Below are 24002 nucleotides of genomic sequence, written 5' to 3'. Positions count from 1 at the left end.
ATGGAGAAAGGTCAGTTAGGTCCTAAGAGTAAAGCTGTGGCTTATGTTTGATGTCACAGAGAGAAGAGTAAAGTGGTGCTAAATGATATGCAATACAAATGATGATTGCAGGAGGAGTACATAGTTGTATCCTGAATGGAAAGGGAAAACACTGGGTTCTTGGAAATAGTTTGATATGCAAAAAGGGAGAGAAATTCAGGGGGAAATATAAGGTTTTTTCCCGTGGGAAGAATTAAATTACTTTAAACACAGGAGTACAGATTTTAGTATGAAAAGAGCCAGAGAAACAAAATGCAACTTTGCAGCAGCTTTCTTATCACAGGCTAAAAGCTGATTCCTCTTTTTCCTTCCTTTTCAAAGTATCACAGTACCACCATTTCACAGGAGTCCAGTTAGAACCAGCCCAAGCTTGAATAAATGCATTAGGAGCACTGCTGCTTTCCAATAGGCTTTTCTGGAGCATGCCTCCCACACCCTCTAAGAGAATAAAACAAGCTGATAGCTGAATAATGTAATCAACAGCAATTCATTGCCCTGAAGTTTACTAAATAGGCAGAAAATACCGACTATGGAGTAACTTACTTTAGCAAAAAATTTATTCTACAGGAGCAGACTGGGATTTCCTCTGTTAATGAATATTTTAAACATATAGTACTCAATGAATATACAGTTCAATGCTGTTCTTCAGGGGATATAGCACAATAGGTATGGAGTTCAAAAACATTAAGAGATGCTGGTTGAAGCATATAGACCTTGTTAAACATTTTTTGAGTAAATATGAAATTACTAGCCCAGAAAATTTAATTCCCGTCAAAAACCAAAATTAAGCACCCCATTAACTAAATGCATGCAACCTGTTCCACTAAAAGCAGTGTCTGTTCTTAGTGAGTAAAAGTTCCCACTGCCTTTGCTTTCCTGAAAAACGCTACTGATGACAACTCATAATAGGAATTATTTCTTCTTTTTCTGTGCAAAAACTCTTTTCTCACCACCCTGCTATATACTACCTGGCAGTGTGGTGTTAGCAGATGCCCTTCTGCTCAGGTTTCTCACTGACAGAACCTGGGCTGACCATACCCATCCAAAGTTTCTAAGTGTCAGGAAGTCTTGAAGATTATTTTCTGGATTGTGTGACTCAAGGACAAAATTCCCCTACCACTACAGAAGGCTACACAGACAGGAAAAGAATTGAAAATACAAATACAGTTAAACAAAACAAACAAACCAGCCAAAAACCAACAAAAACCCAAAACAAACAAACAAAAACCCAAACAAACAAAAAGTGTTCAAGTTTCTACCCAGCATCCATATTCTTTAGATGCAGGAGAAAGTAGTCAGCAAGTAAAACGCAAAAACAGAGGAGGACACTGCTATGTAGTGAAAGAGGAAAAAAATTAAATAAACAATTAAACGGGGAGGGGGAAATAAAATACTGATTCAAAAGCATTTACAGTAGAATTTCTATGCAAAAAGCCAGAATCTGATAAGCTTATTCACCAGAGATCTTTTTAAATTCTTTAGTTAAGCCGACAGAAGAAAGAAAACAGAAGAAATCTGAAGTAAACCTGTAGGGGTTTGATTGAGGTTTTTGCATTTATTCTTCGTGAGCACTCACCAGTGAATGAAACTCAGACTCTACTTACAAAAGAATAAACTCAGCATTTAAAAATTCAACTGTTACCTTAAGAAATGCAGAGTTCAGCTCAGATGAGCTGAAGTGCTTCTTTCTTTCTGAAAGATATCACAAGCTAGGACAGCTAGCTATTGTCAAGTCAGAATTATAAACGAGAAGACAAATGAAATCATGGACGTAAATGTTCCATTGCAAGAGCAAGATTTCAGACTTGTTAAGGATGAAATTAAGGTTTCATGCCTCAAATCAACGTGTGTACAGTCAGAGCATTCATACAATTCATAACAAATGGTACTCAGTAAAAAAGTTGCTCAAATACACAATTTCATCCTGAACTTTGTCTTAAAGTTGGTCTTCATGACCTGTTGACAACACTGAAAATTGGTATGTAGACACCTTCTCAATGTGGATAGTTGAGGTAACAAACTTAGAATTCTTGTTTTGTAGAAATGAAGATGTTTCACCACAACTCGAAGTAAAATAATACAGATAATACAGACTTTACTATAGCTATTGGTGACTCCTTGATTTAGATCAAAAGCTAAAACACTTTTCTCACCAGTTTATAAGGCCTGAAACATTTTCTTCTTCTCAGTCAACACCTGCTTCCATTGCTGTGAAATATTTTGACAGAACAATTTGATTTTTTCATTACAAAGAGATGAAAACATCAAAAGGAAAATATTCTATTATTTTCTATGCATAGCCTCCTTGATTATTCAAGCTAGTATTTTAACATCTGAATAACACCTCCTGAATTGTATCTTTCAATAAAGTCTTAGAATATGATTATACCTCAAATATAAAATTACTGAAATAGCACCAACAAGCCAAATTTCTGAGGGTAGAATCATTAAACTCGCAGGACTTCTCAGAGTAGCCCAGACCTAATCCATATCCTTAAACAGGTTCAATATTAATTTACAATGAGTCCAACATATTTTTCAAATACCATGACTATTCCTAGCACCGATCATGCAGATCCCTAGTGAGTACTAAGTATTTACTCCGATTTTATATGGCAAACATCACAATCCTTCCCTTCAATTCATCTTCTCTGGTCCTTACAAAACAAATTGTAGGTTGTTTTCATACTTTCTGGGGTCTCCAGCCATTGTTGTTATTTTGGCTGGATTTAAAGTATTTAAAAATACTTTCAACTATATGAATTTCTGGTTAAGTATGTATGCACAGTAGTAATAGGCAGATAAACTTCCTGTATCTTGTCCCTTTCCAAGAGAGGCCAGCGTCAACCACAGTACTTTTCCTTTGAGAATTTTCTGTTCTTTTCCTCAAGTGACCTCACTTATCTTTCATATCTCTCTTCTTCTTCCCTTGTCATCATATAAATGGGATTTATTGCAACAAGTATGAAAACTGCGCTTTAGGATCTCTAATAGCAGACTATACCACCTGTGACATAAAGTGTTTGAAAACAGTACTGCTACTCGGATTAGTCTTTCATTTTCAGCAAATCTAATAATCCACTCCAGGCTTTAGAACATTAATTTCTCTTACTTGAATTTTTGATATTAAAAAATAACCCATAAAGTTTAAAGATGAGTGCAGGAAAGAACTGAAAAAAAAAATTTAATTGTGCTCAGTCCCAGGTCAATAATAGGGATAGGCAGGGATAGCAGAAGAAATTAGGAAAAATGGCTGTGGCTGGTGAATGGTGCCTTCCCCCAGCAGTCTGGAACATAAAAGTCCAAATACTATTTAGCAATTTCTCACCCTGCCTGTGGAGCTTCATTTATTTTATATATTTTAATTTATATGTTTTATTTTATATGTAATACTTTAAACTAGGAACCAAATAAACATCACACACTATTGCCAGTCAGAAGCTGGGCCAATTCTCCTACATGCTAATTTCAAGGACATGAAAAGACAGAAGCTATTTGCTCTTAAGGTGCTAAAGCCTGCCTGCATAGACTGCATGTGATTGCCACTACAGTCCTGACATTCCTCTTTATGCTAGACTAGGTGAGAATACCACATGACAATTTCCAAGTTTTTCAATGGAATCCATGTTGTCTGTTTTCATATACACCAGAAAATATGCTTTTACTGGGGAGGGTGATGATGGGGAGGGGAGAGTATAAAATTCATCAGGAATCTGAAATTTCTAGTCTACCCCAAAACCAAAACTGTTTTTATACAGATGTTGCCTGCTGGGAATTTTAATTAGGTGCCTTAGGGGTATACTCAGCAGAAAACCCTTGGCCAGACTCAGTTCCCCGTACTCCCTGTCATTTCCACTCTTAACAAGTATTCAACTTTCACCAGCTGTGGAGTCCCACTCCTGTTGGGAATGTTCATACTGAAGAAAAAGTGAATAGGAGACAGATACACCATTGCTTGTTTATGAAATAACAGCTGACAGCATGAATTTTGAGGAGAAAGTCTGAAGTTATCTCCTGAGAGTAGGTGCTTTTCATAGACCAACATGTGAGTCAAAACCATTTTTTCAAGAACAGTAATTTACTTAGGTCTAACCCACACAAAATAATATTTGCCTCTCTTAGAGATCACCCCTGGGTTTTGTGGGCTGGGGGCAGTAGTAGAAGGAAATCATTTAGCTGGTTTTCAGATCTTGGGGAAGAAAAGAATAAAAAAGTGCAATCTGTAGGCATAATTCTTGGACACCACTGAAGTCCTAAAACATCAGCATTGATTTTAAGTGTATTGTGCTCCTCTTCAGCTGGGTGCAGATTACTCTCAAGTGAGATAATAATATCAACCAAACTATCTGAATCTGTATTATCTCTGAGAATTATAGCATTATCACTTGTCTTTCCCCCATCACTCTGTGGCCTCATTGTACAATTTAGTATCAAGTAGTAAAGATATTTGTTGCAATAAATACATTGTAGGCCTATTTTCAAAGGCAGCAGAAACAGAGTTTTGCCTAGTTTCATATGCCACTGAAAATACTTCATCTGACTCTAGATGTAACAGCAGGTTTTGTTCAGCCATCCATGCAATAAAAAAATGTCAATTAGTTGGAACACATAAATGTTACCAGAACAAAACAAAATTTCTTCCTAGTTGTAGGCTTGAATTCTGGGGGAAGTTAGACGTTCAAGAGAGCAATTAATTTGTTCTAAACCTTTTTAGACAAATACTAATTCCATTTGTCTGATATTTTTCAGCTGCAAAGTTATTGTCTTCTTTTTTCATCCCCTGTGGCCAATAGTTTCTAGCAGGCTGTTCTTTCAATTCCTTTGTTTCACAATGTCAGTCTGTGAGACTGCAGGTAAAAATTCTGTTTGGGGAATGCATTTTTATTATTTCTTGATAAATACTTTATGTGTTTTATTTCACATCCAGCAGTACTCTGGTCACAGGGGTTAATAACAAAAGTCCACAGTTATGGATGGTGACTGGTTACTTAGGCTTTACAGCCTTACAAGTTCTCCCTGTGGCTTCTCCAGGATGATATAAATATGCTGTAAGTGCCCTTACATTCAAATGTACTTTGACTTTGCAGCAAAGAGCAACATTTGTTAAGATAACAGTGGGGATGTATTTCAGAATGCATAAGGGGCCTTTCAAGTTCACACAAAATTATGGTGAATCACAACACACGCACACTGAGAAATTAATTATTATATATATTTAATGATAATATATTGCATAATAGCCATTTACCACTGTGCATGTACACACTTCAGACAAATATAGAGAAACTCCTGGATGTGCTAATCAACCTAATTTGCATGCACAATATCAAATATTCACAGCTAAAAAAAAATCTGAATATAATTCTCAGAGAAAATCCTTTTTCTTAGAACACAGAGTCATGCCCTTGCTAACTCAGTTAAAGCACAGTAGTAATACCAATGTTTGCCACTTAAATGTTCTGCAGTTTTGGGGCTTTTCTTTTCAAGCTGAAAGAGTATAAAATAGCAATGTTTAAGCCTCCAAATGAACAGATCAGAAGAAAACCACCTGAACATGAGGAAGAGCTCATTACTAGCTGAGGTGAGAAATTTAGAGACCAGATGTAAGTTGCATCCTTTGCCTGGACAGAGCTGCATCATGCACAGGAGGATATCCCAGCCATGGCAGCAGTCTTTCCTGTGCACGCTGATCCTCTTTGATAAGATACTGAAATGTTTGCCAAGTGCTGGAGAGACAAGTAGATAACTGATCCCTGGGACGCTCATCTGAGATTTGGGACACTTGGGTTTTGGTGTTCACATGCAAAAATATTCCAATATTTTATACCTAAAGTGGAACACTAGAAAAACAAAACAAAACAAAAAAACACACCTCAAAACTGCCAACCAAACAACAACAAAAAACCCCAACAAATCTCCCAACCAAACAAACCAATGTAAAAAAACAAACAATGAAAAGCAACTGAGCCAGAACACCTTATAATCCAGAGCATCAACTTGCAGGAGAAAAAAAAGAGTTCAGATAGATGTCTTTACTACCTTCACCTAAGAAAGGATCTGGAATTCAAAAAAAATACCATCCTAGTGGTTAGAATGCCTGTGTTTCCTCTCCTCAGCTAAGCAATAATAACAAAAGACAACACCTAACAAGACTGAGAAGACATGTCAAGTTGTGACAGGAATCAATGCAGTCTACTAAATAGCTTGGTTTTATACTGATATACTTGGGTTTATAATATGTAGGCATAGATAGAGATGGCAGAATTATCCTTCTGCACATTTGCATGCTAAAGAAATCCAGTCTTAGCTTAAAACTTATAAAATGCATGAATAAAATAACATCTGCAGTTCCCAATCCAGTTGCAGTGTTAGCAGTAGTATATACAGAAAGGTATTGTTCTATCACCTCAAATTGAGCTTCAATTTCAAAATGTTAGATAAACATGACATAGTCAGCTTTTTGACACAGCCAAAACAGTCGTCCACTTTTCACAGAAGCAGTCAGGAATTCCTTAATTTCACACATACAGGCAGAAAAAAATTCATCAGCAGCCACCTCTTTCACAGAAGAGATCTTTTGAGCATTTCTGCAGATAAGAAACGCAAATCACATGTTTACAGGTCCTAGACAACTACCCAGACCATACTAGAATGTTTTAAAAGAAATTATTCTTCCTAAAGGTCCAATTCTACTCAACATTATTCATAACTTTACCTTGAAACACTTCTTAAAAATGTATTACCTCCTCCACTGTAAACAGCTCTGAGTAGAACTGTGAGGCTGCCTTGGGAGGCTCTGGACTGCTTGGCAACTCACAGGACATCACTCAGCTGCCCAGAGGGAACCGGGAAAGCTCAGCTGCTGCTGGAAGTCAGAAAGTCAGATTCAGACAGCTCATGGCACACAAGGAAACACCAAGGAACTCAGTAAGATAGATCAGACATGGCAGGCACAGGCAGAAATCCTAAAAAAGGCTACCCTCCAGGAATGCTACAAACAAGCCATGAGCAATACACTGTGGGCAGTAAAGACTTCCTGCACAGGCACACCCCTGCCCCATAGCCCAAGGAAGACAGAAGTTGCTGGCTTTTAAAACAAAATTACAAGAGGATACACTGGTAAGATCTCTTCTTGAAACCCATACCCTTGCAAAACTTCAGTACAGAGCTACAAGGCAGCCCAAGTGGGTTGGAACCCCTGCCCATCAGAAGTACAACACAGATAACTATAAAATACACGGCCCCATCTCCCCATGCCATCTTAAAAAGATCCACAGTACTTAATAAAACCCTAAAGAGAAAAACTAGATTTGCCTGTTTTCAGCAAGCAGCTTCTGACATACCTGTAACATAAAGTTTTCTAGTTTATTGTTCTGCTTACCTTATTTTCTACCTCCCTTTGTCCTGTAATGCAGACTGAAGCACACCATGCCTTATCTGCACATTTTCCTTCCCTAACATATTTCTTTCCGGTCCCATTACCTTAATAGCATCTTTAATTAAAATCTCAGTGATTCTTTGACACCTAAATAATCACAGAATCATTCAGGTTGGAAAAGACCTTTAAGATCATTGAGTCCAACCCCTAGCTTAACAATGTCAAGTCCAACATTAAACTGCATCCCTAAGCACTACATGTATATGTCCTTTAAATATCTCTAGGGATGCTGATTCAACCACTTTCTTGGGCAGCCCATCCCAATGCTTAATAACCCTTTTGGTGAAGAAATTTTTCCTAATATCCAATCTAAATCTTGGTACAACTTGAGCCCATTTCTTCTTGTCCCCGTGAGGACAGCGCTCTGGTCACAGAGAAAAACAGACAATTCTCCCAGGCATCGTTCTAGGAAAGGCTGTGAGAAGCTCAGAGAGAAGAATTATAAACAATTCTTATCTTAACTTGCTGCACCTGGTGTTGTGAACATGTGGAATGTTTTATGGAGATTTGTTTACCAAAAGAGTGGGTTCTTAATTAGCCAATGGTGACAGTGTTTTAATTAAAGGACCAATCAGGTCCACCTGTAGCAAACTAGAATATAGAAAGCAATGGGTTTCTTAATAAAGGGATTAGCCTTCTGTGAATGCCTTGGGAGTCTGTGTCACTTATTACCTGGATCTTACTCATACAGTGACATGTTCTATCACTTGTTACATGGAAGAAAGATTTTATAACAATTTGGGATCCTTACCTAAATATTAATTTGTTTCCCCACTTCTATCTTCATTTAAGGAAAATAAGAAACACAGGCTTATGTATGAATATTCTTTTTAAAGTTGAGAGCATGCAAGTGTACCTGTTCTATAAAAAAGTCTACCTCTTCCAAAAACCAGCTTTCTACTATGAACTTGCATTGCATCAGCAAGCTGTGGATGTTCTCATTAGTGCACCTTGCTCTTGGCAACTGCACATTTGTCTCATTCTCTTTTTGTGGGATTAGCACACCTGCTGAACAAAGCTCTTCTCCAGCTTGGTCCTCTCTGGTAACTTGATCTGCCACATTATTATAACCTTAAATAAAAGCTATGCAGGCCTAATACTAGAAAAACACTGATAGTAATCATGCAGCTCTTCCTCTGCATTACCAACTTCCCCATGTGCTGGTGCCCTTTTATCTTACACAGCTGCACCTTCTCTGAAGGGAACTTGTGTGAGAGAACCAGGCAAAAGGCCATCTAAGAGGCACGGGCAGCCCCAGCAAGCAGGACGCATAGTAGAACGTCTGTGTGTGAACTCTGAAACAGGGAGGAGGAGCAGAGCAAACAGGTCTGAAAGGAGAAAGGCTTGTTTCCAGGTATCAGGATGGGCTGTGGATGTTTAAACCTCAAAGAGTGGGAGGACAAACTGGCAGGAGACTACTTGCAGACCCCAAAAGTCCCATTATGCTGTGATTTTTGCCATAGCTTCACAAAAGCTGTGTTACCTATTTTAATGCACTTAACCTTTCACAAAATACCACTAGCTGCTCCCTCACCCAGCCCTCAGGCACCACACCAGTCCTGTCTATACCCACCTACAGGTCCTGAAATGTCCAGACTGCTCTGAGCTGAAATCTTGATGTCAGGATGTCCTGAATTGGACAAATTCTATTCTGCAAATTCCTAAAGAACACATAGGAGTAATTCATAGGGCTACTTAGCATTTCCTACTGAAGACCTTGGCCCAAAATACAGTGCTTTATGAAAACAATCAAAGAGATAAGGGTGATGGAGATTTTAAATACTAGAATCTGCTCCTGATTACATGATGCAATGCAGGCATTAACAATTGCATCACTTTGTTCACACCATCAAACTGTGGTAACTTAGCAACCAGTTTTCTCACTGCATAAACAGGCATTTTTAAATGTTCTGTTCTGAATTCACTTCGGTTGCTGACTAATTTTATCATGTTTTTTTTTTTTTATTAACAGAAATAAATGTTAATTACAATACCTTACTGCTACTACTACCTGCTTCTTGCACTTCATTTATTGGAAAAAAAGTAAAAGAGCTTAAATAAATCAACTGCTCTAGGTTACATAATTTAATTGCTTTGGATAATGTCTTAATTAACTAGATAAGCAACATAGAAAAAATGTATGCCACACTATGATTGGATGTTATGTCCAGGTTTTGTAGTGAATTGAGGTAAGTGTCCCATTCCTGACAGTTAATAAGGGGAAATTACTTGTTCATTTGAAGAAATATAGTGTTGAAGTCTACAATAAAGTACGTGCCTAGCACAAGACAGATAGACACTGTAAAAATCTAAGTAGTTGAGATAGTTTGCTTTAAGGTAGTAGAGAATAGTGAGCCTTTTTTTTTTTTTTCTAGCAGATGGTAATTTGCAATCCTGAATGTTAACTGAGATATGAACCAAGGAAACCATGTGAACTGCAGATCTGAAGAACCATCCATGACACTGTATAGACATGTCTAAGGGTAAGTAGCATCTAAAATTAAAGCAAAAAGAAAACCCCTTCCTGGATAGTTACAAAAAGAGTACAAGTTGATAATTCTACAGAATGAGCCACTGAAGGAGACTTCCTCCAGTTTCAAATGAATTCTGCTGACAAAGTCTTCCTCATGCCAAAACCCTCCCCCCATTGGGTTCACCCTTTGGAAGCAGGTGGTTTTTTTATATTTCTCTATGTTTACCTGTTAAAATGTACAATCTGGCAATAAACAGACTTACCTCTGAATTATTTGGCCCATAATAAAAAACTGGTGAATGAAATCCCAGTACTGCTTGCACAGTGGTGAAAGCTTGGCCACTGAACAAGCTCTGCTTTTATTTAAGACAAACTGTTCACATGAGTATTCAGAAGCCTTGGTTCTTTCCTTTATTTAAAAGATGTTTCACCTAGTGAAGGACACAGTCTTCTTCCCTCCATCAAACTGCATGGCTGAAATCTCATTAAACAGTAATTCCCCTTTCAAAGACTGCAAGGAAAAGTCAGCCAGATGTGCTTCTACAAAGACTTGCTAAAAAAGAAAACTGTTTTAGCTAACAGTCAGTAAACTGAAGCAGAAGAAACATGTTACAGAGGGTGAGAATCTACTTTACCCTCTATATTTTAAAGATTTTAAGAACAGGCTAAACTGGTGATGAGACTTGGGTAATTTTCAAAACCACTCTTCCAGCTCTATGTTTCTGTGATGTGAGCAGCCAACTCATCATTTATATTAAAAAACTTTGAAAGTTTCAGCTTGCTGGATTAAGGATAGTTTGACATATCAGAATAGAACGGGGTAAAGAATAAAATAAACCTGTGTCTAAATCTGTGTCATCTTTATCACTATGGGAATAATTCTGGCTTTAATGATCAATCTTTTTTTAATATAATTTCTCATTTCATTAATAGAACTGGAATAAAAAAATATTTACATTGCATTTTTTTCAGAGTGCAGGAGAAAAATACACATGAGAAGAAAATAAAAATTCTACCACCAAAAAGAAATATCTCTGTTTGTAAAAGTTGCAACAGGATATCTTAAAATCCAATTAGAAAGCCTACTCTCTTGGGACTTAAGGAGAGTAATGTTCTATTTTAAGGGTCTTATGGAAATTTCTACAAAACCTTGCATGTTCAGGGGTAGAAAATCTCTTCTACTAATCTGCTTCTAAGTCTGGGACAGATTTCTGGTTTCTTGAATGCATCAGACCAGTGTCTTTTGTCTTTTAATACTTCATTTAGTATATTTCAGATTATTTACACTTCCATTCTTACCTTAATCAAAAGGCCCCTTTTTAGCTTATCCTCTGTAGTTAATACTTTTATGCTTTCAGAGTATAAGAATAAAAGTCTTTTTGGTTGTCTTTTGTTGGGTTTTTTTTTTGTTTGTTTGTTTGTTTGGGGGGTGGGGGGAGGTGGTGGGGTTTTTTTTGAGAAAAGTAAGTGTTGCCTCCTCAATCTTGTAAAATTTTTTGTAAATTAAATGTTGGATCCCAACTACTTTTTTGAGGATCAGACTATTCTGTTCTTAATTTATGCCATTAGCCAAAAGAGGCTTCTTTCACACACATCTCTATCATCATCTTGCAAACTGACCTATGCAGCTGGGGAGATACTGAGATTCCTTTTGGAAATGAAAACCAGTAAATTTACTGGACAGTAGCAAAAAAAAAAATCCTACTCGCAAGTTTGAAATTCCCTCCCCATAAGAAGTAAGTGATCTTGACATTTGCCAGCACCCTGATATTGACCTGAACTCAATCAAAATTAAGGTAAACGTAAAATAAAAAAATTACTGACAGAAGCTAAATAGGTGAAAGCTAAATATTTTACTAAATAAATACAAAAATAAATTAATTATGCAAAGAAAGCTTCCTACTTCTCTCAGCTCCAAAGGTTCACATGGACCTCACTGTTAGACATTCATAGCTTAGGTCCCAGCATCTAGTTGCTTGGCACAATCAGAGGATGTAAAACTTCTGAACAGAAGAGTATTTGATTTGGGATTCCCTACTTTCTGCTTCTCCTCAACACTTCAGGTCTTCTCAAGCAAATCTTCCCATCACTTCTTCCTAAAGATGTCCTATGATTTCCCACCCTCTGGCTGCTCACATCTGCTTGGGAAACTCTGTTTTTCCCTGGGCATGATTAAACGTGATTATTAACACTTGTCCAAATGGCAAGCAGTCAGCTATGAATGCTGTGGTGCTTGGCAGACTTGTAGCCCCTTGTGAAGGCCTGTCTGGGCAGAATCAAATCCCTATGCAGATCTTCTTTATGTTATTAACCCGTATTCTTTAGACACAGGTAACCTCATTAATCGTGCTTTCTAGAGTCGCCCTGTTGGGATTAAGGTACGCACCATATGATTGGATTTCACTTGGGAACAGACATAACAGTAACTACTCACTTCAGGGTAATACCAGCCCTTCCCTGACTGCTCCCTAAGCTGACACTTAAGGTGTAATCCAACAGATTTTTAAATAATAATTATGTTTACTACAAAGAGAATTATCATAGTGTATCTACCCATCTGTTTAAATGGTCATCCATCTCAGTGCCAAAATCAGAAAGAACCAGTTGATATTCCTAAATCTCATAGGTTAGAAAGGATGGCTTCTTTCTGTGAGAATGTCCCTAAAATTTGGAAGTTATCACTACAGCAACATACAAAGTTTTCTCTGGCATCACCTTCTTTCCAGGAAAAGTCCAGCGGTCTAATGGTAATGACCCATTTTTCACATGGAAGAATATCCTCCAGTGTTGTAGAGCAAATACTGTTGCAGTGGTCCTAATGCCTTTATAATTAATAGCATGCATAAGGGAGAACTGAAATGACCTTTAATTCCCAACCCCTATCCAAAAATTTTAATTATCTAGAGCTGAAATTGGAAGAGAACAATTTTAATAACTAGAAGCTTTATATTTCTGCCCACAATGAGATACATGTCTGTAGGGTTCAAAGGGTTGTTGTTGGTACCAACAACACAGGAAGAATATACAACAGAAAAAAAAAAAATCTCCTCATCCCTTGTGCATGCCTTATCAACCAAACATTAGAAACATTTCTAGAACCATTAGGAAAGGGAAAGGATTCTGTGCAAGGAAAAAATAAACTAACTGAGGAATTGAAGAGATCAATTTAAAATATGAGCATGAGAAACTGACCCAAAAGCCATTGTTGTCTGTCAGGATTCAAGAGGTGGGGACAACTGATTGATGATCAGAAGCCGATTTATAGGGCCCAACATGGCGTTCATATAGGACCCCTTAACACTACAATCATCCAATGACCCTAAAGATTGCCTTATAGGGTAACACACTGTTCTTCTTGCTTAACTAGTAATATCACAGTTCACCATGTATGGATATCTCTACCTTTTCTCTGCCTGAGTTACTGTTTGCTTAACTCCACACTGGTCATCTGCTGACACATCCTGCTCCTTTGGTCCTGTGCATTTCATCTTATATCCTGTTTCCACAACTGACATCCACAGTTGTCAGTGGAAACTCTTTTTAAAGGGAATCACAAAAAATTATTTGTGCTTTATTTGCTATCATCCTGTGTTAGCAGCATACACAAATCTTAGAACCAACCAAGGGTGAGGATAAACATTATCTCTAACCATAAATATTGGCCTGAGTATTATTTATTAAAATAAAATGTTGGCAAGTTTTGGATGATTCAAAAGGAAAAAAACGGCAACTTAGTTCATTAAAAACAGTCCAAAATGTAACTAAACTGTGTGACAGCATGCTTACTGGTTAGGCATGACTGAGGGACTGGGAGACAGTGTGAAATCTCTATTCCCAACTGGCAACATCATCGTGGCCAAGTTCTTTAGCTCCTGTTTGTTTACCCATCTGTAACATGGGTGTAAGAAGAGTTATTTCCCAGATGGCAGCATGGTGAAACTTAATTGATGTTTGTAAACTTCTGGCAGAGTCTCTGATGAGAGGTAAGCACAAAAAAAATATTACATTCACCTTCTGGGAGCTTCTACATTTATTTCATAAATGCAATAATGATAAATTGAGGGTTACAAGAAAAGAATTATTAAAAATATGCTGTAATAATAGGTGTATTCAAAACACACATTTGTGTTCACAGAATACTAATCAGTACTTGTACAGAAGTATAGATCAGACTCGGGTAGTGACTTTTATATTATGAAGTGGATGCATATATTGCCCTTGAAAAGTTCAAATCACTTTCTTTCTTCTGCCCTGACATTACTGAAATGACTTAAAATGCTTTTAAAAATTTAAAAATTATATATATATTTTTTTTTTTAAATTACTTTCACGGAATACATTCCGGGGCAGTCACAAATTAGAGTAGCTCTCTATTTTCCATCTCTAAACCAGACATGGGAACTGACACCATGGGCCCAAATTCAGAAAGTACCACAGAGTGCTATCTCCAGCAGTGAGCAGCACCATATGTTGCTATAGGATATTCCCTTCCTACTTCACATTTTAGCTATTACTGAAGAATTCTGGCTTACTTTCAAGTCTTTTCCTGTTTTCAGCTATAACTGTTATAACTCTGACTGCCCTTGTTACCTATAAAAAATCCTATCTTTCTCACTTCTTTCTAAAAATGTCATCCTACAGCAGATTTCCATAGACAAATGCCATATTGGACAGCAATTCATAGAGATAATACTACTGTCTTTCTCTCTTCCTTTTTCATAATGACTTGTCTAAATCTCTAGTAGCATGGATGGCAGAGGATGCCAGATCCAAAGAAAAAGTCATTCACTAGAATTTAGGGGACACTGCTAATTCTCCTAATAATCCCTGTTCTTTTACTCTTCCTGAGAAGACAGGATGAAGGGCCTATAGGTCTAAAATAAAATTTTAAAAATATTTTGAGACATCTTTTAGGACAAGTTGGATTCATGATCTGAGATGTCTGTGTGTAAGGTAGAGACAGTAGTGGCTCAGTGGTAGGTCTCAAGAGAGTCAGTCCTGTGCAAGTGACACACATCAGTGCTGAGACACCATAGGTACCACTGCAGAATGTGGGCTTCATCTCAGACAGTGGCTTGAGCCAAAAAGAAGGTAGAGGAAGGCAACTAAGGATATTTTACTTTTAACAGCTACAAATTTTGATGGACCTGAATCTAAAACAAGGCAAAACCCTAAGAACTCAGCTCCACGATGTAACTTCTTTAACTTGATGTCTTACAACATCACTTATTACAGTGACAACATTTTCATGAAACTTGATCAAACACTTAACAAAGCAAAAACAAAGCAAACAAAAAAAATTAAACCTCACAAAAACAAAGAAAAAAACAAAACAACAAACCAAAAATACAGAGGATCCCACAAAAATAAAAGCAAACAAACAATAAAACAAAACAACAACAACAACAACAACAAAAAAACCAAACAAAAAACCTCAAAGCAAATAAGAAATAACTTCAAGCAATTTGAAGACCTCTGGGTTGTTGTTTCAGGGTAGCCATTTTATCTGTTTGGAAATGGTGGATTTGATATTTCTTGTTTGTCTTACAGGTTTTTGTTTGGTTGGGTTTTTTGTTGTTGTTTTTGTTGTTGTTTTTAATAAGACTTATCCCAGGTTGCTAGCAATAGGCTATGCATTTTGCTTAAACTGGGATGTGCAGTCTATGAGTCTCTTGGAATGAATGTTCCTCCAGTGAATGCAAATATATCCATTTGACAGATTGGCATCTCTGGGTTTGTCTTGTTTGCTACAAAGTATGACTATTTTCATGTCCCCCTTCCATTTGATTACTTACTAAATTAAAAAAAAAAAAATTCCATTTTCCACGAGTTGATTATGCATGGGAAGAAAGATGTTCCTTTAGCATGGATAATGCTATGTAGTTGGTATGATCTTTTTTCTTCCTACTTTTCCTTCACATTCCTTCATAAACAACCACTCTTCATAGCACAGGTTTAAATACAGGTATTAAACAACACCCCTTCCGGCTAAAAGGGTTACTTCTTTTCTTTGACCTGGTTTTTCAGGCTTTCTACAAAATCAAGTAGATGTTTCCACTTGATCTCAACCCATCTCAATCTTTAAAAATAAAATTGCAGCCACAGTAAGATTTCATAAAATGAAAGTCAAAATTTGGGGGCCCTGAAAAGATTCACACAGTCAACATTCATTTGCCAATATGTACCACCTTAGTTCAAGGCATGATCCAAGCCTAGTATCCAGATCTTATTTAGTAGATGCATTTTTGATGTACTTAACATGCACATGGGAGTTCTGTCCTGAGAATATAATTACTAGCTCCTGTATGGAAAGGAGCCATGATGGAAAGAGGGCAGTGTCTACTGAAAACTGTACAGAATAATACAGCTGTTTAATATTAGACATTATTATTACACATTATTATTAGACATTTTCTAAAAATGTTATATGATAGCATCTCTTTATGCAGACAGTACAGCTATCACAATAGCATAGCAGTTTTTCAAGCCTGGATTCCATTGGCACACCCTCAACAAATTAGGGGTATGTTTGAAGTGGTGAGTATTTATCTCTCTTTACTTATTTTCTTCTAAACTTTCTATTTCTTCAGAAATTAATTTTTCCTTGTCAGGTAACAAAACTCCCCCTATTAGGTCCCACATCTTTCTAAAAAGAAATATCTCATACAACTAACACAAAAACTGACCAGAAACTGAGATCTAAGCTTGTGACAGTCAACATTCCCATGTAAACTCAGGCAGCACCCAGGGGTCTTCCCACTATGAGCTGTAAAAAGGAACAAAGACCAATTAATCTAATTTCAGGCAATCAAAGTTGCTTGTAAAGAAAAAAAGATTAATTTCCAGAGGATGGTTCATATTCCCTAACACCTTGCTATATAACTGAAATTTGTTGGAATGGATCTGGGCAAAAAGCTACCTGCCTCGATGCAGCAGCTCTACAAAGCATCCCCCCCTACACCTTTCTAAATAAGAGAGACCTTTTCTAGATATGGTATTATGTACTGAAAGTAAAAATGGTTTACATCCATGGCACTGCCCCATAAAGTTTTATAATGCAGAGTGTGGACACCATCATTTCCACAGCATATCTTGTTTCCTGCTGCCTTCCTTTCCTACAATGGCTTAGACATGGATCAAATAGAGCTGTTAAGAACTGACAACAAACACTCTACAAAATAGTGAGATAGCTGACCAATCCAAATTAGAATGGAAAACTAAGTCCAAAATAGATTTTACTATTTCCATTAGACCTGTGGATACAACCCTCTAACCAGGTAAACAAATAAAAACATATTATGACTTCACCCATTTAGAGATAAAAAAATAGTGTTCAAAATTTTGTATTTCAGTTTTAATTTCTCAAATGAGAACTAAAATTAAAAACAATTTTCAAAGATAGCTGTTAAGCCTGAAGAAGTTATATTCTTACTGCAGAAACAGTAGAAACTGGCTAAGTAAATTGTTTGCTACAAATTGTTTATCTGGCTACAGGCACAGGCTAAATATTTGCCCAATTTACCAGACAATCTCTTCATACCTGAGGAAAGCTCCTACTGAAGCTATTAAATAAGTATTAATCCATGTTTTGTCTCTAATTAAATGTCATCTATGGTATCTTATGGGCATTAAGGGCAAAGGATGATACAGTTCTGACTTCAGGTAATTAGACACCTTCCGTTAATTATGCCTCAAAACAGACTTTGATTCAGAAATCTCATGCTACCATTAATGTTTCGATCTTCTTGATCTGTCCTGGACAAAGAAAATAATGTCAGTTCTAGAAATGTGTTTCCTAACATTGTGGGAGAGAGCAGAATTTTGGACATTCCTTTTACAAAGCAACTTATTATGCAAATATCCCAAGACAGTGTGCTACTTTAAAAGGTTTATACATAAGCTCTGCTTCAAGCAAAATGTAAAAATTCTTCTGTTACATTTTTTAAAACATTTAGTGAGAGTGCTTCTGTAAGTATCCCAGGGCTGATTACATTCAATTATTAACATCACACAAATGAGACTAATTAACCTTTTATTACACTATCCCTACTACTAATTACTTTTATGTTTTATTTCTAATAGCCTTTTGGCTGACCAATTATTTCACGTTTTTAATGGTCTCAAATTTTAATTTTTAACAAAATATATCCTATTATCCTCTCAGAAAGAACTTTTATTTTTGTTGAAGTTTTGTCTGTTAAATGACATTGACATTTATCCACTAAGTCCCATACCTGACCTGCAGATCATACAACTCTCAATTCAAAATCAAAGAAATACCAGAAAGTAGATTCATTAAGAGTTCTGCAATTTAGAAGCAGATGCAAGTGTGATCATGCCTTATAACCTTGTTTGTACCTTTTCTGTTGCTCATGTTCTTCGGACATAATTCATCAACATTTTTTGAAGGAAAAGAGCAAAGCACTCTTCGTACAGGTCCTTTATATAATCTCTAACACCTCAGCTACACTGATTGATGTTCAGTTCCTGAAGGGAATGTTACTATCAGAAACCAAAAGACTTATTAATTTTGCACATAATTTTATAATCATCTTTAGCTTTCTAGATCAACTAGTACTCTGCTCTGGCAAAGAAATCCTTGCAAATTTAAGCAGGAAGTGAAATACAAATAATTGTCTAGTAAGTGCTCTCCCTGCTGTTTGTGGGGAGCCTGTTCATTTAGATTTCATGCTTTGCTTTACTGTTTTTCTTCTTCAATTTCTCCCCTCCCCCTCATTAAGCCTAATGGATGCAACCATCCAGGAAATCGTAACAACATGATATGCAACAACTTCATACCATAAAGTGGTTACTCTGCATGTTCATGAAATTATTGTGTGTTAGTGGTCTTAGATTATTAGATAACAGCTCCTGAATTGAGAGCCGTTTGCATTGCCACCCTCCAACAACACAAGTGCACCATAACTGTACATACCATTTATGAAACCTAACACAATTCTCAAGCAAGAGCCAGAAACAGAAAATTAACACAAGCTTAGCCTTAATTTTAAGATTTCATAGACTAATAGAATTATTGATTTTCTATCTTAAGCTTGAAAAAATAATTTAATTTAAAACTTTTATATTTCATAACATCTGAGTTCAGGATCCTTTTTTGCTAAGATTCATATCTTCTTTGAGAAGAAATTATTATCTTATTTCCCTAATAAAATTTAAAAGTAAAAATTTCTGCAAGTGTCAGCAATTACAATGTCCCCTCTGACACCAAATGTTGGCAATAAGATGAAAATAGAGTTATTCTTTTCTATATTAATGGATCTAATTCTTTGGATTCTGTAACTATAATTTTGTATTCTTACAAACAATGTCATAATTGTACATGGAAGCGTATAGGTCACAGACACAACAGGAACCTGCAGCAACCATTTGGGGTCCCTATGGCACAAAACACCACCTGCCACCTAAATCTGAGAAACCTTTCTCTAAGTGTTGTGTTGTAACCAAAGGAGACAACTGCATAATGGCTGCCGAATGTTTGAAACCCTGAAAGGCTGACCCAAAATGCATTCAGGTCATTGAGCCTTTCTGTGTGTCCTCAGGCATTTTATTAACTTATGAGGTCCACCTCTGATAGATTAAATCATTTGCGTTACTCGTGCAGATATAAACTAACAAATTAGGCATGCAGCAAACTAAGGAATTAAATTTACTGCAGCCTGCCACTACCTGATTTGCCTGGATGCAGTGATTTCTTATACTTATAAATTGTAGGTACAAAAACACTCATGGAAAATAAACTAGACATTTCAAATATTTTATGGATCTATTTTTCAACTCATATGAAGCCTTAGTTCTGGCTGACACTGGCTCAGTTTCTGTAAAATTGTACTTCAGGTAAGAAAAACAAACCTCTAAGCAGCACTACAAACTCACAACCACCAATCTGAAGCTATGTTAAATATGCTGAAACAAACACCTGTATAAGTATATGCATTTCATGATCTTGACAGTGGATAAATAAGTAGGGATAGCCTATCTTCCACCATGCTTTCGGTTGCATGGCTCCTCATCCAAAGGTTTGGAATATACAGAGCTTTGGAAGACTAAAAACATGGCAGAAAGAAAGAGTCTTGTGCTAAAACAAAATACTGAAAGCACCACAGAAACAAATATATTCAATACTTACTTCTGACAGGCAGCATCAATAATCAAACATGCATGATTTAACTTCTTAAAGTATGTTACTTCAAATACTTGAGATGAACCCATAATATGCCCCTTTCAAATAAAGGAATGTTTATGTCAAAGAAGTTCAAGAATCTCAAGCTAGTTACCATTATAAAGAAAATTGCACTACACAAAGAAGTTACTAAAACTGGCACTAGCGAGCAATGTCAGAACAGACAAGGGCTTGAACTTCTCCATTTCAGGTGTAAAAAAACATCAGCAGAATGCTTTTGGAAAGTCTTTAAGTACCACAGGTGTCTGTTCTGTACCTGTATGGTCATACCACCGAGCCTGATAGAGTTGGAGAAGTTTGAACAATGCTCTCGGGCACATGGTATCTATTCTTGGGGCTGTCCTGTGCAGGGCCACGAGTTAGACTTTGATGATCCTTCTGGGTGCCTTCCAACTTTGAATATTCTGATTCTGTAAATAAGAAAACAAAGCAATCAGAATTTTAAATTAAACTGCACATAATTTTTGTTATTTAATACTCTGAGCCACATTGAAGTCAAATCTATAATATCTGATTATGACTCCCAGCTGCTACTGTGTATGTTCTGCAATGAACACTTGAACGCATCTCCTGTCAGTAACTAGTTTGTCTTTCTTTGGCCCAAAGATGTTATGACTGGAATTTCCATCAGTCTTACACTTTCTGTGCAACCACACTAACATAGATATTTGAACATTTCATACTCACCTTTGGTTTTCCTGAGTGATTTTCAGTTTATTTAACATTACTGTGCTATTTCCTTCAACTTCCTGTAAAAAAGACATAAATGGAGAGGAACATTAAATACTTTTCGGTATATAACAAAAAATCTGCAGCAATACTAATTGGCAACATGTCTGATCAGCATTTAAAATACTCCAATGTTTTTTACTCCATTAACCTTGACATAAATTATAGTAAGTAGTCTCTGTGTGACAGGAGTTTTAATTTAGCACTACATCTCAAGTTACATACGTCTTTGAGTCTGACATAGAGCATTTCTTCTGGCCAGTTTTTTACCTTGAGGGAAACTGAACAGACAGTAAAACCAGGTCTTACCATGTCAACAAGGAAGGGTGTTCACAGCATCATTTTTTGCTACAGCCAGTACTATGCTACAAATGACTTGATTTTGTCTTTCAGCATCCGTGACCATTTTTGGTTTTTAGATTGAGCTGCTAGACAAAGCTCTGAATGTAATGAGCTTTGTACTTCATGTTTCATCTATATCTGAAATGATGCCTGCTTTTTTGGCTACTAACACAGAGCTTCAGACTTCAGAGTCTGCAGCAGAACCTAAAATTGTTTTATTCAAACTATTACTCACTTTTCTAAGACATCTGTTAGTTCCTATATTTTTCAGAAGTCTTTCCAAGTTCCTGTTGCTGTGCTCTTCCATGAATTTTATATGTCAGGGTTATCTACCACAGGCTTTTACCTCCTTTCAGTGCCTTCAGTGCAGTTGAAAGGAGGAAGATTTTACAGCTTTGATTTACATATTTAGATCAAAGTACTCTAGTAGCTCTCCACAGTAGTTTAGGAAAAGGGAAAAAAAATGTAGTCATATCCCACACCTTTCCACTTTCTAGTAGGCAAAGCACAGCAGGCCTAACCTGGAACTTGCTAGAGCCAAAGAGAAAATTTCCAGTAATTTGGGATTACAGCTAGTGAAGGTAACTCATGTATAAACTGCTGTACACCTGAACTACATTGGGTTCTAAGGAAATAACTTTTATTTGGCATTGGAGAAATGTGTTTGATGAGTTGCCTTTCATACTTTGAGCATGAAAAGGCAGTAACAGATCAGTTAAACGTGTCTGTTAACATTCCAGCAAAAGAAAATGCATCAGACACACTTATCTTTTAAAAATAAAACCTCTGTGGCAAAGAACATATTGTACTTACATAGCATTATGAAATGTTTTTGAAAGAATATGGCAATGCTCTGGTTTATTTAGAATGTTCTTAAATTATAGTGGGTTTTCCCTTTCAAATGAGGGGTTTAAAATGTTGAATTGCTGTTACAAATGGTATTACAAACTCAGAAAACCTGCACAAGGATTCAGCCCAAGTATGCTTGAAGGGCCGAGTCTCCAAAGGCCTGCAGGGGCCATTCCATTTTCCCTTATGGCTACTTAAGGAGTATAAGAGGTTTCCCTCCCTTGCTGATGTGGCTGTCTCCTGTTGGAACAACTATACAACATTGCCATCTGCTGACTCTCTCTTTTCATTACAGTGCAGACAATCTCAGCCCCCACCAAAAAATCCACTCTATAGACTAGCAATTTATATTTAAAGACCTTCTTAATATTTATATCTATTTCTTAATAAAGCAAAAGGAAGAATTTCCTAAAGTGGATATTTTTTCAGGGACCATCTTTCATTTGTTATCATGCCATGGGGGAGCATATCTTAGAGAGCTTACACAGGAACTTTACATAAGGCACATGGATCCTAAGTTGTCCTGTTTGCTAGGGAAAAAAAAGGAAGAATTCATAACTTACTGCTGCTGTTCATTGTTTTAATATCTTGATACCAAATAAATCTTCTAAACAAACCAAGAGTTCTCTTCATCCCCCAAAGCTCTCCAATGTTGAAGGCCTGCTAATTGCTTTAGAAACAAGTGACAGACTTCTTTTTTGTACTCTTAGGTAGCAGTGCACAGGGTTAGTAGAAAAATTAGGCAGGAAAAATAGTTATTTTATGTGGCAATCAACATCTACAGCAATTTTAAATATGTCATTGAATTTAAAGATGGTCAAACATATAACAAGAACACTGGTTGAACTTATACCTGCAATTTTCATGTTATGTGTTTTTCACGGGTTTTTTTCAGGTTTTCTGTAACTTTTTGGAACCTGTTTTATTCAGAGTATACTTAATTAATTAATTTCATCTCCTTTCAACAGATATAACCGCTTCAGGAGACAGTAAATTTGGAGATATGTTTGACCTTTTAGATGCTTAGTCAAACATAAGCCTTACATGAACAACTGCTGTTTGCCCACCATTAGGAGTGACACATTATCCCCTACTCATGCTGACTGTACTTTTAGCTGCATGAAATTACCTCCTCACTTCACACAGCTGGAACACTTATCAGTGTAACCAGTGACAAGGACATGTTAAAGTGCCTTTATTGAAAGCTTGTGCTATTTCTAACTGCACAACAGCCAGCAGAAATGGAATACTGTTTGTAAATGCTGAATGCAGAAATTTGCAAGTGTCTATATTTTATACTTTAAGTGGTCCTCACACAGGCCACTTTCAGTATGCAAATTTTAGCACATGAACATATTTCTGCAAGTTCTGTACCTTGGATTACACAGTATTCAATACAAGCCTATCTGCTTGCTTTGTACAGCACCAATGACTATGAGAGCTGAACCAATAACGATGGAACCTTATGAATCACAAAAAAAAAAAAAAAAAAAAAAAAAAAAAGAAAAAACTTTATTCTGTAAACAAGTATTCATGTTAGTATTTGTCATTTTATTAAAAATGAATTACTTGGTATCAAGAATCCATCAAAGACTTCCGAATAAATCCAGACTTAAAATTGACATTCCTGTCTGCATCTGAAATCTGTTCACAGCTGCGGTCATTCCTACATACTAGTGAATAATCTCCAGAAATGTTTGGTTATTTCAGCATCCAGAAATGAGATTTCAAAGGAAATCAGGAGAAAGTCCTATATTTCCTTCCTTGAAGTCACTATGCATTTCAGCATTCATTTCAAGGATAGATGATGCCAACTTGGAATACTTAAAAATCCCATCCAGAATAATTTTGTTTCTCCAAGCTAAGAAACAAACAAGTTAAAAATAATGATGCTGCTGTTTAATATATATTTACCCACAAATCCCCAAACT

General features: G+C 36.5%; 1 long non-coding RNA gene across 1 annotated transcript; it reads right to left on the bottom strand.

Annotated features, from left to right (window-relative positions):
- Positions 1-10213: 10213 nt before the first annotated feature.
- LOC137469947 (uncharacterized) lies at positions 10214-20901 on the bottom strand. The gene is made up of 3 exons (XR_010996818.1): positions 20839-20901; positions 20098-20189; positions 10214-10503 (listed from the first exon to the last, which is right to left on the bottom strand). It is a non-coding gene; the product is annotated as an uncharacterized lncRNA (long non-coding RNA).
- Between the last annotated feature and the right edge of the window lie 3101 nt (positions 20902-24002).

The sequence above is a fragment of the Anomalospiza imberbis genome, chromosome 3 (genome assembly GCF_031753505.1).
Source record: "Anomalospiza imberbis isolate Cuckoo-Finch-1a 21T00152 chromosome 3, ASM3175350v1, whole genome shotgun sequence".
In the NCBI taxonomy this organism is placed as follows: domain Eukaryota; kingdom Metazoa; phylum Chordata; class Aves; order Passeriformes; family Viduidae; genus Anomalospiza; species Anomalospiza imberbis.
The sequence above is the reverse complement of the archived record's forward strand: the minus strand, read 5'-3'. Positions and strand labels throughout refer to the sequence as shown.